Here is a 14,672-nt window from a genome sequence, read left to right as displayed (position 1 = left end):
AAAAGAGAAGTCACCATGTTCAGAATAAAGAAATATGAATACAAAAATAAATAAATTCTATGTAGATCAGGATAAGGAGGTGGTTGCGACTTAATACTGGGAAGTGTAGTACTTACGGTTGTTATAGTATATAGGTCCCCCCCCCCCCCCCCATGACCGGTGCAAGAGCAGTTTCCCACACGAGCGATTTATCATATGGCACCCCAATCCTCCCTTTCCCTCGCCCAGTGTCGCCCGTGTCAGTTTACACTGCATACTCTGATAAGCACTGTATACAAATCCTGCGGCCCTCTCAGCTTGGCGCCCCAAGCAGCGGCGTGTGTGTTGCTTGAACCTTAAACCAACCCTAAGGTCTCGACCAGGTAATTGGAGAATTTGAATGGATTATTGTGTTGTCTCACAGACAGAAGGAAGGGATTACTTATTTGCGGAGATTTCAGTGTAATTTTTTTTAAAGAAACATGACAGGAGAAGTGATCTATAGGATGGCAACTTTATCAGTGGCGTGGCGAACATAACTGGCACCTGGAGCGCGACACATCATTGGCGCACCGTCCCGTCCCGCTGCCCCATCACCGTAACATTTTATAGGCGCTCCCCCCCCCCCCCCCCCCCCCCCGCCATCCACGTCGCATGGGGTATGATACTACTTGGCGCCCCGGCCCCCTCCCCCAAGAAACACATAGATATGACGGGCTTATTTCAATAGTGGTACAAGTCCATTATTGTTCATTTTGAGATACAGAGTCCTAAAGTTAAATGAGCACTGAAAAATCTGCAGTTGAGATACCAGAAATATTCAGGTATTTGGCTTGTTGCTGGAGATGAACCTTTCTTTCTATTTCTTTGGATCATTAATTTTAGCAGCATTATAGACAGAAAAGTGGAGTTAATGGAGCTGTACTACTACTGAAATAAAATAAATTGAACATTGTATATAAACGTGTTAATTCTTTTATTGCAAATAATTTTTATTAGTTTTAATGTATACCTTCTTATTAAATTCACATGTATAATTGAACTACACACTCAGATATGTTTCAGGTTAAATGGTTTCTGTAAAACTAAAGGCAACATTTTCCTTCTTCTTCATGTTGTAGATCTCTGTCTTCTGTCTGTAGAGCAAGGAAATAACTATGTTTGATAGCTGGCACATAAGGGAGCAAATCAATCATATCCTGCCTTTTCTTTTGGAGCTCTTTTCTCATGTGTGTGAAACTGCAATAATATAATATGTGTGTGGTCTCCCTCTACCACGTTTGGGAGCACAGTTTAGGACACGGAAGTCAGTATCATTATTCAGTGTTTCCTTGTAGAGTTTTTTGTACGACTTCTGCCTCTCAAATGGCGAACCACCTCCGCTAGAACCTTGCCTAGTCAGCAGTGCGGGTCTCCCGCAACGTCCCCTACGCTCCTCGGAGTATGGGACCTCATCATCATCATCTGCCTCTCAAAACGCATCCGTTTTATTTTCAGCCGATTACATTGAACATACTCCTCATTTTTCTTCCTTCTTGCCACTGCATTTCGTAACTGTTTCAGTGGTAAAAAGTCAGAATGCTTCATGTCTGTGTATACAAATTTATTTTTTCTGCCAGTTTTCCTAATTGTTTCAAAAATATCATCTGGGGAAAACAAACTCTTTCTTATTTGTTGTTCTATCTGGACAAAATCCCTGTCATTTGGCAGTTATGAGTGACCTGGGAGCAGGAATTTAAATCAATAATTTTGACATGAAATTGAGGAGATCGTGCAACTTTCATTAGTGTTAGAGCAATGTTTATGATCCTGTTTTTCCCACCATATGTGTCACTGTACGCAACTACCTGTTTTTGAGAAATGACACTTTTCAATATGTTTCAATAAACAGGTACCAATTTCCTGTGAACCCCTTGATCCAGATGTTTCATCCCAAAAATACATATGGATTTTGCCGTCAGTTAAATCGTGCCATCCAAAATTATACAGATACATGTTTCTTTTGTAGTACGATATCGATTCTGTTAGTTTAGTAAATGCAAGTGCTTTTTTCAGGTCAAAGGTAAACACGAGCGTATGGTAATCTGCCTCTATACTACATGCTGTGTCCTGTAGCCATTGCTGTTCTTGCAGCTTCAGCCCTCCTAAGGTGAAGCTCCTATTCAGTTTGAAGCTTTCTTTTTTCTTCTGCATTGGTAGCAGCATCCATTTCAAAGCTCAATTTGTAACAAAAAGAGCAAGTGTCTTTACGTGTTGTTCGAAATGACAGGTTGAAGTCTTTGTTAAAGATTTTTCGATAGACTATATGCATTTATCTTTGTACACATCGTACATTTTGGCCACACACCGCTCAGGATTTAGAAACCTTTTGTGAGCATTATCATCCCTTGCATAATGGCTCTCGGAAACTGGAAAGTATTTGATGTTATCCTATACTTCATTGATAAGACCTTCTAGTTCCGTTCTGATGTTTGCCCCTTCCATCAAGGTGAGGTGTACCTTCTTCCTTGCTTTTTATTAAAAGCCTAGAGCGTCGTCCATTAAAAATGTCCAGAGTATTCAAAAAAAAACTTCTTGCATACTATTGCACAGTTTCTGTTCACATGTACTCGATATTCATTATTTTACAAATTTTCTGAGAACCAGAGCCATCTCTTGGTCGTCGACGGTTAACTGAATGATACGTGCATAAACCATTCAGATAACTATTTTGGCAATTAATGTCACCCATCGCCCAGAAATTGTCGAATAACGTCTTCTTCTCATCCTCTGAAATTTTTCTGAAACATTTACGTGCACATCTGCAGTCCACATTGTGAAATGTTTTTGCAGGAATTATTTTACCAGTTGCTGTGACGCATAACTACCCAGTGTTCTTTTTGTTTTTCGAATATACTTATCATATATGTCCGTTTTCATTGCTTCCTTCTTGCTTCGAGTACGCTTTCTTTTGTCTGCATATTTGCGGTTGCACCGTGCGCACAGGCATCAGTAACAGTGTAATAGGCAGACATCTATCCAGACGTCACACAGGAATTCCAAACTGCATTAGGATCTACTTCAGGTACTATGACAGTTAGGCGGAAGGTGATAAAACTTGGATTTCATGGTCAAGCGGCTGCTCATAAGTCACACATCACGCCGGTAATGCCAAACGACGCCTCGCTTGGTGTAAGGACCTAAACATTGGACGATTGAACAGTGGAACAACGTTGTGTGGAGTGACGAATAATGGCACACAATGTGGCGATGCGATGGCAGGGTGTGGATATGACGAATGCCCGGTGAACGTCATCTGTCAGCGTGTGTAGTGGCAACAGTAAAATTCGGAGGCGGTGGTGTTATGGTGTGGTCGTGTTTTTCATTGAGGGGGCTTGCACCTCTTGTTGCTTTGCTTGGCACTACATTTATTTTTTAAGCACCTTCTTGCTTCCACTGTTGAAGAGCAATTCGGGGATGACGGTTGCATCTTTCAACACGATCGAGCACCTGTTCATAATGCACGACCTGCGGCGGAGTGGTTACACCACAATAACATCCCTGTAATGGACTGGCATGCACAGAATCCTGACCTGAATCCTATAGCACAGCGTTTTGGAACGCCGACTTTGCGCCACGCCTCACCGACCGACATCGATTCCTCTCTTAAGTGCAGCATTCTGTGAAGAATGGATTGCCATTCCCCAAGAAACCTTCCAGCCCCTGACTGAGGGTATGTCTGCGAAAGTGAAGCTGTCATCAAGGGGTGGGTCAACACCGTATTGAATTCCAGCATTACCAATGGAGAGCACCACGAACTTGTAAGTCATTTTCAGCCAGGTGTCCGGATACTTTTGATCGCATAGTGTAAGTAGAGTTGGTTCTTTGTCAGGAGGCACTCTCCCAGTTCGCTCATTGCCAGTTTTCGACTGATGTGTGGTAGTGACCTACAGTCGCTGGTAGACACAGTGAAAGCAGAGTCAGAATTAGTTATTTATTTCCATAAAAATACAGGTAGCGTCTTGACACGTGGTTGGCATCGTCTGTCAATACTCACTGAGGAATTGCGTCGTAAACGGCCTACAGCCCGCTCAAGGATGACACCGCACACTTCCCAGTCGGCTACCGCAACGCCGCGGCGGTGAATGATGGCCGTGCTTGTATTTTAACTTACACAAGCGGAGTTGAGAGGTGCTCTGGCCACTCTCGCTCGGCAGCTTTCTTCGTCATCCGTCGCACCGCGGTGACTGTTGCCGTGAAGTTCGACAACATTGGCCTGCCGTCCAGATATGCCCTATTCTCGTCCGCCAGTGTCAGGAACGTTGGTGTCTTGATCCAGGTAGGAGAAACAGACCTCCAGGTCCTCCTATCAGCGACAGATGCAGACTGTAGTGTTGAACTCCACGACTGGTGATTAAGGCGAGGTAGCCATCTCACCGAGTAGCGGCTGTTGTCCGTAGCGTGCAGGAAATCTACAACAGACTTGTGCCAGCCGTCATTTTGCTGCGGTCAGGGAATCGAGTGCGGATGTCATTTACGCCATCGATCCGTCTGACCGACTGCCTTAAGATCTAAACTGCTGTGGTATTTATGGAGTGAAGTAGCGGATAATCCCTACCCGACGTCATTCGTCTTGATCGCATAGGACTTGCTAGTAGGGAGGTATCAGCGGTTTGCCGCACTTGCTTAACGAGTGTGTTATAGTATAGAACTGGTACGTAAAAGCTCTTGGTACCGTTTGTTGCATTCGCCTTTGCCCTTTATAATATCTATTGGCCCAAGCTAGCGGATAGAAATCGGTTCAACGTCCTTTCTATTGTTATTGGTTTAAAGTGAATGTATATATGTATATGACTTGGAGCTTTGCTCCATGGCGAGCAAAGAAAAGTAAGAAAATCGCAATGTCAGAGAACATTTGTTACGAGACAGGATAACGAGAGGACGTGTAGGAAGTTTGTGCATTGAAACAGTCATTGTTAGCCGCCATATTGCATAATTTGTATTTTTTGAGATTCACAAGCGATATGTAATGTTAATGTGGAGTTTAGTAACGGCCATAATACAGTCTCTTGCTTTTCAGAGATAACGGCGCGTGTTTAATTTTCATCAAAGGATTCTGTGATGAACTATTATGTACTACAAGCTTGTATAGGATTTCGGTGGTCGATGTGTGCTGTAGAACCTGCTTCAATAACACGGTGAAAAGCATAGAGAAACTTTTCTCTGCTAAAAGGAACTCATTTCACTCGCTGACAACCATCGAATGACCAAATGCGAATGGCAGCGTCCCAATTCGAGAACATACCATGGAAGTTTTCTTTCTCTTACATTTCAAGAATTTTACAGACAACCGTCGGAGTAGGCAGCTGCTTCTCCACCACGAGAGTAACTTGTCTACGTGTACGAAATTACATACTTTGTGAAGGTCTTCGACGCCGCATGGAATATTTTGCGTCGCTGACATACAAACAGTGACACTACAGATTCTAGTTCAAGAACAACGAGTTTAGTATTACCAGCTTGAAAAACATTAATTTCTTCTTTTGAGCAGTAAAAATTAGTAAACTTCCTATCGTCACATAATGAAGGTGACGTGACCCTGTTTGGCTGCTCTGACCCACTACATTTCGCTGAAGTCTGTTGCCTGGCTCGCCAGAAATACCGATATTGTGTTTTGCCCTGGTTCAGTCTCAGTGGCGAAATTTCTCATTGCGACCGCCTCGTGTCGACATTGCTGCAATGTAGCGAGATAGCTTCGCTCTGGAACTGATCAGAAGGGTTTGATCATGCACTGTTGTTTGACGCCCTTATACAGGGTGTTACAAAAAGGTACGGCCAAACTTTCAGGAAACATTCCTCACACACAAATAAAGAAAATATGTTATGTGGACATGTATCCGGAAACGCTTAATTTCCATGTTAGAGATCATTTTAGTTTCGTCAGTATGTACTGTACTTCCTCAGTTCACCGCCAGTTGGCCCAATTGAAGGAAGGTAATGTTGACTTTGTTGCTTGTGTTGACGCGCGACTCTTTGCTCTACAGTACTAGCATCAAGCACATCAGTACGTATCATCAACAGGTTAGTGTTCATCACGAACGTGGTTTTGCAGTCAGTGCAATGTTTACAAATGCGGAGTTGGCAGATTTCCATTTGATGTATGGATTAGCACGGGGCAATAGCCGTGGCGCGGTACGTTTGTATAGAGACAGATTTCCAGAACGAAGTTGTCCCGACAGGAAGACGTTCGAAGCAATTGATCGGCGTCTTAGGGAGCACGGAACATTCCAGCCTATGACTCGCGACTGGGGAAGACCTAGAACGACGAGGACACCTGCAACGGACGAGGCAATTCTTAGTGCAGTTGAAGATAACCCTAATGTCAGCGTCAGAGAAGTTGCTGCTGTACAAGGTAACGTTGACTATGTCACTGATTGGAGTGTGCTACGGGAGAACCAGTTGTTTCCGTACCATGTACAGCGTGTGCAGGCACTATCAGCAGCTGATTGGCCTCCACGGGTACACTTCTGCGAATGGTTCATCCAACAATATGTCAATCCTCATTTCAGTGCAAATGTTCTCTTTACGGATGAGGTTTCATTCCAACGTGATCAAATTGTAAATTTTCACAGTCAACATGTGTGGGCTGACGAGAATCCACACGCAATTGTGCAATCAAGTCATCAACACAGATTTTCTGTGAACTTTTGGGCAGGCATTGTTCGTGATGTCTTGATTGGGCCCCATAATCTTCCACCTACGCTCAATGGAGCACGTTATCATGATTTCATACGGGATTCTCTACCTGTGCTGCTAGAACATGTGCCTTTACAAGTACGACACATGTGGTTCATGCACGATGGAGCTCCTGCACATTTCAGTCGAAGTGTTCGTACGCTTCTCAACAACAGATTCGGTGACCAATGGATTGGTAGAGGCGGACCAATTCCATGGCCTCCACGCTCTCCTGACCTCAACCCTCTTGACTTTCATTTATGGGGACATTTAAAAGCTCTTGTCTACGCAACCCAGGTACCAAATGTAGAGACTCTTCGTGCTCGTTTTGTGGATGGCTGTGATACAATACGCCATTCTCCAGGGCTGCATCAGCGCATCAGGGATTCCATGCAACGGAGGATGGATGCATGTATCCTTGCTAACGGAGGACATTTTGAACATTTCCTGTAACAAAGTGTTTGAAGTCACGCCGGTACGTTCTGTTGCTGTGTGTTTCCATTCCATGATTAATGTGATTTGAAGAGAAGTAATAAAATGAGCTCTAACATGGAAAGTAGTTTCATTTCCCCTTTTTTTATTATAATGCTATTAAAAATAACATTCAATTTAATTTTTATGTGAAAAGTGTCACAACTCAAAATGTGGCACACTTCTTGATTCTCTCATGCACACCTTCCAATAGCAACACTGTTTTTGCCACTACAAATCATGAATTCACATGCAACACAACTGTCCACAAGCACACAAATTGTGAGGTGGATATGTGACAGTTTTTATGCAATTTAGGGTGCTCCTTAAATATTTTTCAGTGACATAAACTCAAAATTTCAAAGTTTTTCTGGCTGGGGTGTGATTTTGGAGTGACTCTCGACAGATCCATTACGTTTAGGAAATACCTTCAAAAGGAAACTGGCTGGTGCTAGCTGGTGACCTAATGCAAATTACTTGAGAACTGAAGCACCAGCACTATCATACTGTCCTGTTGCCGAATACTGTTCATGTTTGGAGTAGAAGTAGCCATGCCATCAATTCACCAATAGCCCTGTGAGGTGTTTAACTTGAAGTGTGTAGAAGGTGTAGTTCAGAACAGAGGTGGTTCTGTGATCTTTCGAGTGTGTTTCCCTTACCATGACTTGGGTCCACTTATCCAGGATACCATGAAAAAGAACCAGGTTGTTTACTTCAACTTTCTCACTGACAAAGCTTTGCCCTTTCTTCTACATTTTAATGATGAATATTTTCTGGTCATTCCCATCTTTTAGCATAACAACTGCATACACTGCACTTCACACATACTTTCTCAAACATTTTGTAAAAGACTGGAATAAGTGAAATGACTCTGATATTAGAGATTATTGGCTGATTTCATTTTATATAGATGGTTGATGCCTTAAGTCATTGAATGATTTCCAAAATAAGTCATTTTGGTACTGTCAAGTCAGTACAGGATTTTAACACTATTCTGCAAATACAATGCTTACCACCTTTGACATCACAATACTTGTCATCCCTTAAAAGTGGATGCATGTTTGAAATTAATGTCTGTCAATATCATGTAAAATCCTGCTAGAGTAAATATGTGTTTGTGGCTGTGAGTTTGCTGTCATTGTTATAGCCTGCCATAAATTCATTAGAAGGAGACACACCCATGTCTCATAGTGAACTGGAGTAGTGACTTACAGATTCACAATACAACTGGCCACCCTCACTACTCTGTTACTGTGTTCGTTACACTGATCAGCCCGAACATTATGACCACCGACTTACTAACTATTCAGGCAATTGCAGCATCACCTGATGAGGAATTACTGAAAGTTAGATACTTGCCCGGTGCATGTAGTATCAGTGAGTGTGCTGTCCGTGTGTAAAATGGGGAGGGCGCGTGATCTATTTGAGTTTGGCCAAGGGCAGATTGTAATGGTCCGGAGACTCGGATTGACATTGGTTCAGTGGCAGAGCACTGAGTGAGTGGCCTAATGAATCTCAATACCTTCTTCATCATGCCAATGGGAGGGTGCAAATCCATTGTCTTCCAGGGGAACTGCTCTCCTTGACACTTGTACTGTGGGATGGAGAGAAGCTGGTGGCAGCCCCATTATGCTCTGGGGAACATTCATCTGGACATCCATGGGTCAAGTGGAGCTTATGCTAGGCAGAATGACAGCCAAGGAGTATTGTACACTGGTTGCAGACCATGTAAACCCCTTCATGGCATTTTTCATCAAGATAATGTGCCACATCACGAGGCCTGGAGTGGTTCAAGGAAACCAGTGGCAAGTTACAATTTATGTACTGGCCTCCAACTCACCAGATCTGAACCTGATCGAACACATCTGGGATGTGATTGAATGTGGGATCAGAGCTCATCACCCCCTTCCCTAAAATTTATGGGAATTAGGTGTTTTGTGTGTGCAGATGTGGTGCCAACTCCCTCCAATGACCTGACCAAGGCCTCACTGGTTCCATGCCACAATGTGTTGCCGCTGTTATCTGTGCCAATGGTGGACATACTGGCTATTAGGTGGGCGGTCACGATGTTCTATCAAATGACTGAATTCTTCAGATAAGTTAAACATACGCTGAGGTGACAAGTTATGGGATAACAATATGCACATATACAGATGGTGGTCACATCATGTACACAAGGTGTAAAAGAACAGTGCATTGGCAGAACTGTCAGCTACACAGGTCCATATAATCAGGTTTCTGACGTGATTATGAGCGCATGGCAGGAATTACTGAACTTTGAACACGGAATGGTAGTTGGAACTGGGTGCGTGGGACATTCTATTTTGGAAATCCTTAGAGATTTACTAGTGGCATAAGGTTTCCTTGGATTGGAAGAACTGGGCCAAATAAGGGTTGAACATAATATGTATCAAGATTTTTATTAATACTGTACTTCCCAGGAAAAAAAAACGTTGTACCAATTAGGCCACAGGACCTTGATGTATTAAGACAAAGTGTCAAATACTTGCTCTCAGCTCTTCAAAAGTCATTCATGGGAACAAGTAATAGAAAATTTAAATTTTTAACAAATTTTATTCTCTTTCCAAAAAGTACAAACCTTGTGTGCCACAGTTTACTATTATTGAAATATTTACAGCAAATTTCAGCAAGAGAAGCAAGAAAATAAATCTCCAATTGAAGTTACATCACAATCTCTTCAAAAGTTCTAAGAAAAAAATCTTCATACAGATAGACTACCAAAATCTTCAGAAAGTGTTTGACTAAAATGCAACAAATAATTCAGGTTTACCTAGAAATTATTTCAGTAAAAGGAAACAAAAATAATTAAAGCTGCTTGATGTGAAACCACCACACTCTAGGGAAAGTGATCTGGATGAATGGACCTGAAATTACTTAGGGGAGGCCTAATACACTGCTCACCATGCTTGTTTTTTCTAAGTAACTAGTGGGAACGTCCCCCTAAGCACAAACACACAATGCTAGCCTAATGAACACAGTAGTAATTTTTAAGTAAAATGAATAAAAGTTAATATATTACATTACATGCCAAAGCGAAGACAAAAGATTTGTGAAAAGTCACTAAAAGATAATAAGGTAACTGGCCAAGGTAACTACCCCCACTTAACACCTAATAGTAAAGAAGTTCAGTGGCCAGCCAGGATCCAGCTACAAATCCCACCATGAGGTGGAGGTAGCAACACATTCAAGAAAGGATTAGGTAATTTAGCAAAACAGGACTGTGGATTCTCTGTATCACCACTTCTGGGCCCCAAAGAAACAACTTCACTTTTGGTAACCACCAGATTTTGCTATTCACTAAGCTACTGATCACTTTCCCACTCTACAGCTTTGAAACTAATTTGCACATTTATCACTCTATTGTCTAGTTGATCGCTCTCGCTTTTGAACTGAGAATCCATGACTATCAAAACCAGGTCTTCAACTCTATGCACCCAGCCTGGAATCTGTGCCTGCGTGCTTTAGAGCTAAGCACACGAGGGCACTAAATTGAAGAAACTTTAAGGTTTGCTCTATCTCTGATAGGGAAGCAATGCAGTTCTCAATGGCCACCCCCATCTGACCAATACTCTCCACCATCAGCTGCACCAGAGCACCCATAGCTGTGTGAGGACGCATCGGTAGCCCTACAATGTCCCCATCCTCTGCCAATCCTTGGATTTTATTGTCATATCACAACTGATCCTTGCAAAGACAGTCCACTCTCAGCAAGACCTGAAGCACAACAGACAAATGCACAGGAACCCCCCCCCCCCCCCCCAAAAAAAGTGTGTGTTATGCAGATGCAATACAAGTATGTAGGATGATGTTCATTGTAATTCATTCCTTGAACTTCCAGAAACAACTATGCCCTAGCTACCAGAAAGGTACACTCTGTTAGTGTAAGATTGCTTGAGATTGGAAGGATTGGGCCAAATAAGGATTGAGCATCATTCACATCAATATTTTTAATAACACTTCTCATTCATGGGAACACGAAATATGAAAATTTAAATTTACAACAGGTGTTATTCTCTTTCCAAAAATATACAAATATTTTGTGCCCCAGTTTACTATTGTTGAAATATTTACAGAAAATTTCAATAAGAGAAGCAATATAATATTTCACCAATCTCTTCAAAGATTCTTAGGAATAGTCTTCAAATAGGTAAGCCATCAAAATCTTTAGAATGTGTTTGACTAAAACACAACAAATAACTCAGGTTTACCTAGAAATTAACTCATTTAAAGAAACAAAAACAGTTAACGCCGCTTGATGTGAAACCACCCATGCTGGGCAATGTGGTCTGGACGAATGGACCCAAAGTTACTTAGGCCCAATATCCTGCTCACTTCACTCCTTTTCTAAGCAACCAGTGGGAACACGCCTCAAAGCACGAACATGCAGTGCTAGCCTGATGAAGAGATGAAGAGAGAAGTAATTTTTAAGCAAAATGAGTAAAACTTAAGTCATCAGATTACGTGCTGGCAGCATAGACAAAACATTTGTGAAAAGTCGCTAAAAGTCACTTACGCCTGATAGTAAAGGAGGTCAGTGGCCAACTGAGATTCAGCTTCAAATCATGCCACATGGCAGAAGTGGTAAATACTTAATTGTCACATTGAGGCCGCAAGCGTGCAGGCTCCAAATAACTAAAGAAAGCAATTTAGTACACAAGGTACTTGGAAAGAAATATGATTTGGATGTCATGATTAATGACATTGAATGTAGGAATTTACAGAACCCTAATAATTTAAAACACACAGTCAAATCATAACTCAATGACAATTATCGAATGGAAGCTATTATGTTTTGATATGAGTAACATGCTCCTCAAATCACCTGGCCAGACATAGGAACAGGAAACAACAACAAGTGGCTGAACAGAGTCCAGTATAGAAACAGCAAGGCACAAACATGCGCAGGAAGTGAACCAGTCACAGTTTCACGCTGACAGAGGGAAGGAAGATCGGTCTTTACAAATCCTGCATGCCCTTGGCACTGACGAAACAGAGCATATAAAGGCGCTGTGTCATGACAAACAGTGAAAATAATTGGAACCATCAGAAGATGTTTGAATGACACAGACTCACCACTCATCCCCTGACCTAGTCAGCAAAAGAATAATGTCCACTCTCATTTCTGGTGCACATCCTTTGTGTCCAGAAGATGCTCAGCTGGACCAGCTTGGAAGTCACATAGGCAGCAGAACAAACAGCTGGTCCTTTGTCCTGCATATCTGCACTGTCCATGTTGCTTCACTGACTGCCTCTTCCTGGAAAATGGCCCCAACGGCACTTGCAGCATACATGCCACAAACCCGTCATGCCAAAAATTGCGTTCCAGAAGATGTAGTGAGAGATATCAGTTGTGCTACAGTTCAAGGGTATTCTATATTCTGAGATCCACAGTTTCAATTCTGTACCAAGGTCACCAAATTTCAGGCATTACCTCTCACTGTGGAAAATGTAGTAGCCAATGGCCTTCACTTAACAACTGAGAGCAGTGGCATACAGATGACATGAAATAACAGCAGAAATCAATGTGTGACATACAATGAATGTATCCATTAGGACAGTGTGACAAAATGTGGCGTTCATTGCCTATGGCAGCAGACGACCGACGTGTGTGCCTGTGCTAACAGCATGACATCACCTGCAGCACCTCTCCTGGGGTTGTGACCATATTGGTTGGACCCTAGATGACTGGAAAGCTGGGGCCTGGTGAGATAAGTCCTGATTTCACTTGGTAAATGCTGATTGTTGGATTCAAGTGTGATGCAGTCCACATGAAGCCATGGACCCTAGTTGTCAACAAAGCACTGTTCAAGCTGTTGATGGCTCCTTAATGGTGTGGGCTGTGTTTACATGGTGTGGACTGGGTCCTCTGATCCAACTGAACTGGTCATTGAGTGGAAATGGTTATGTTTGACTACTAGGAGACCATCTGCCGGCATCCATGGACTTCGACATCCCAAACAACAATGGCGTTGTTATTGATGACATTGCACCCCGTCAACACGTCACAATTGTTTGTGATTGTTTAAAGAACATTCAGGACTATTTTAGCAAATGATTTGGACACCTAGATTGCCCAGCATGAATCCCACCGAACAGTTATGGGGCATAATTGAGAAGTCAGTTTGTGCTCAGACTCCTACACTGGCAACAATTCCACAATTATGGATGGCTATAAAGGCAACATGGCTCACTATTACTGCAAGGTGAGTCTATGCCATGGTGAGTTGCTGCACTACTTCTGGGAAAAGGAGGTCCAACATGATATTAGGTGGCATTCCAAGACTTTTGTCACCTCAGTATGTACACATTGAATAAAGAGGTATGATGTTTAGCTGTGATATGATGTCATTATTGACATGCATTCCCATTGAAGACACTATAGGCTTCTCTCCCAATTATTTGAAGACGCTGTTGTGGATTTATTTAAGCACACTCTGGCCGTACAATTTTTTTTTTTTTATGGTAGAGAATATTTTAACCAGATAGATGGTACCATAATGGGAAGTTTGTTAGCTCCAATTACAATCAACCTGTGTATGGAGCACCTGGAAGAAAATGCCTTGAACACAGCTCCTGTGAAGCCTAGTTGCTGTTATCATTACATCAGCATGGAAAGCAGGGAGAATTCTTTGACCACATAATGATATTCATGTCCACATTATGTTCACAATGGAGACAGAAATGGATAGTGTCTTGCTACTCCTTGATGACTTGTCTGCTGGAAGTCAAATAGATGTCACAGCCACAGTTTTCGTGTTTACATCTATTCTCCGCAAGTCATCTTAGGATGTTTGTGTGGTGTGGTACCACTATCTTCCTCCCACTTTCCTGTTCAAGTTTCACTCTTGAATGGTATACAGGAAAAATTATTGGTGGTAAAGCTCTGTATGACATCTAATTTCTGTAAACTTAAATCTTCTTGTAGTGGTCACTTGATGAGCTGTATGTGGGTGGAATTAATATATTGCCTGACTCTTTTTGGAACATAAACTCTCAAAATGTTCAACACTTAACCTCTCCATGATGTAAAGTGCCTCTCTTGTGGAGTCTGCATTTGCATAACTCTCTTGTACCAAGTAAACAATTTCTTAATGAAATGTGTCACTCTTCATTGGATGTTATTTATATGTCCCTCTTAAATATTTTCCTCTCCCTCCTGCCCCCCCTGCATCCCCCCTCTCCCTCCCCCCCTCTCTATCCCTCCCCCCTCTCTTTCCCTTCCCCCTCTCTCTCCCTCCCCTCCTCTCTCTCTATCTATCTTCTATTAACACAGCACCAAAACCTCTCTCTTTCTCTCTCTCTCTCTCTCTCTCTCTCTCTCTCTCTCTTCTCCCTCTATCTTCTATTAACACAGTACCAAAATAATTTTTTCAGAAGACCGTGATGCATTGTTCAGAAGCTGTTTTAGGCAGTGAAAACCTGTCACAAGAGTTATGTTACTTACAGAAACTATTTAACGAAAACTGCCACAACAATTAACAAATTTT

General features: G+C 42.3%; 1 protein-coding gene across 1 annotated transcript in view; it reads left to right on the top strand.

Annotated features, from left to right (window-relative positions):
* LOC126191523 (murinoglobulin-1-like) overlaps positions 1-14,672 on the top strand; it is a 272,234-nt gene that overhangs the window by 42,544 nt on the left and 215,018 nt on the right. The gene's annotated exons all lie outside the window — the stretch shown is intronic.

This window comes from Schistocerca cancellata, chromosome 6 (assembly GCF_023864275.1).
Source record: "Schistocerca cancellata isolate TAMUIC-IGC-003103 chromosome 6, iqSchCanc2.1, whole genome shotgun sequence".
Classification (NCBI taxonomy): Eukaryota; Metazoa; Arthropoda; class Insecta; order Orthoptera; family Acrididae; genus Schistocerca; species Schistocerca cancellata.
Note: the sequence above shows the minus strand (reverse complement) of the source record. Positions and strands in the feature narration are given on the sequence as shown.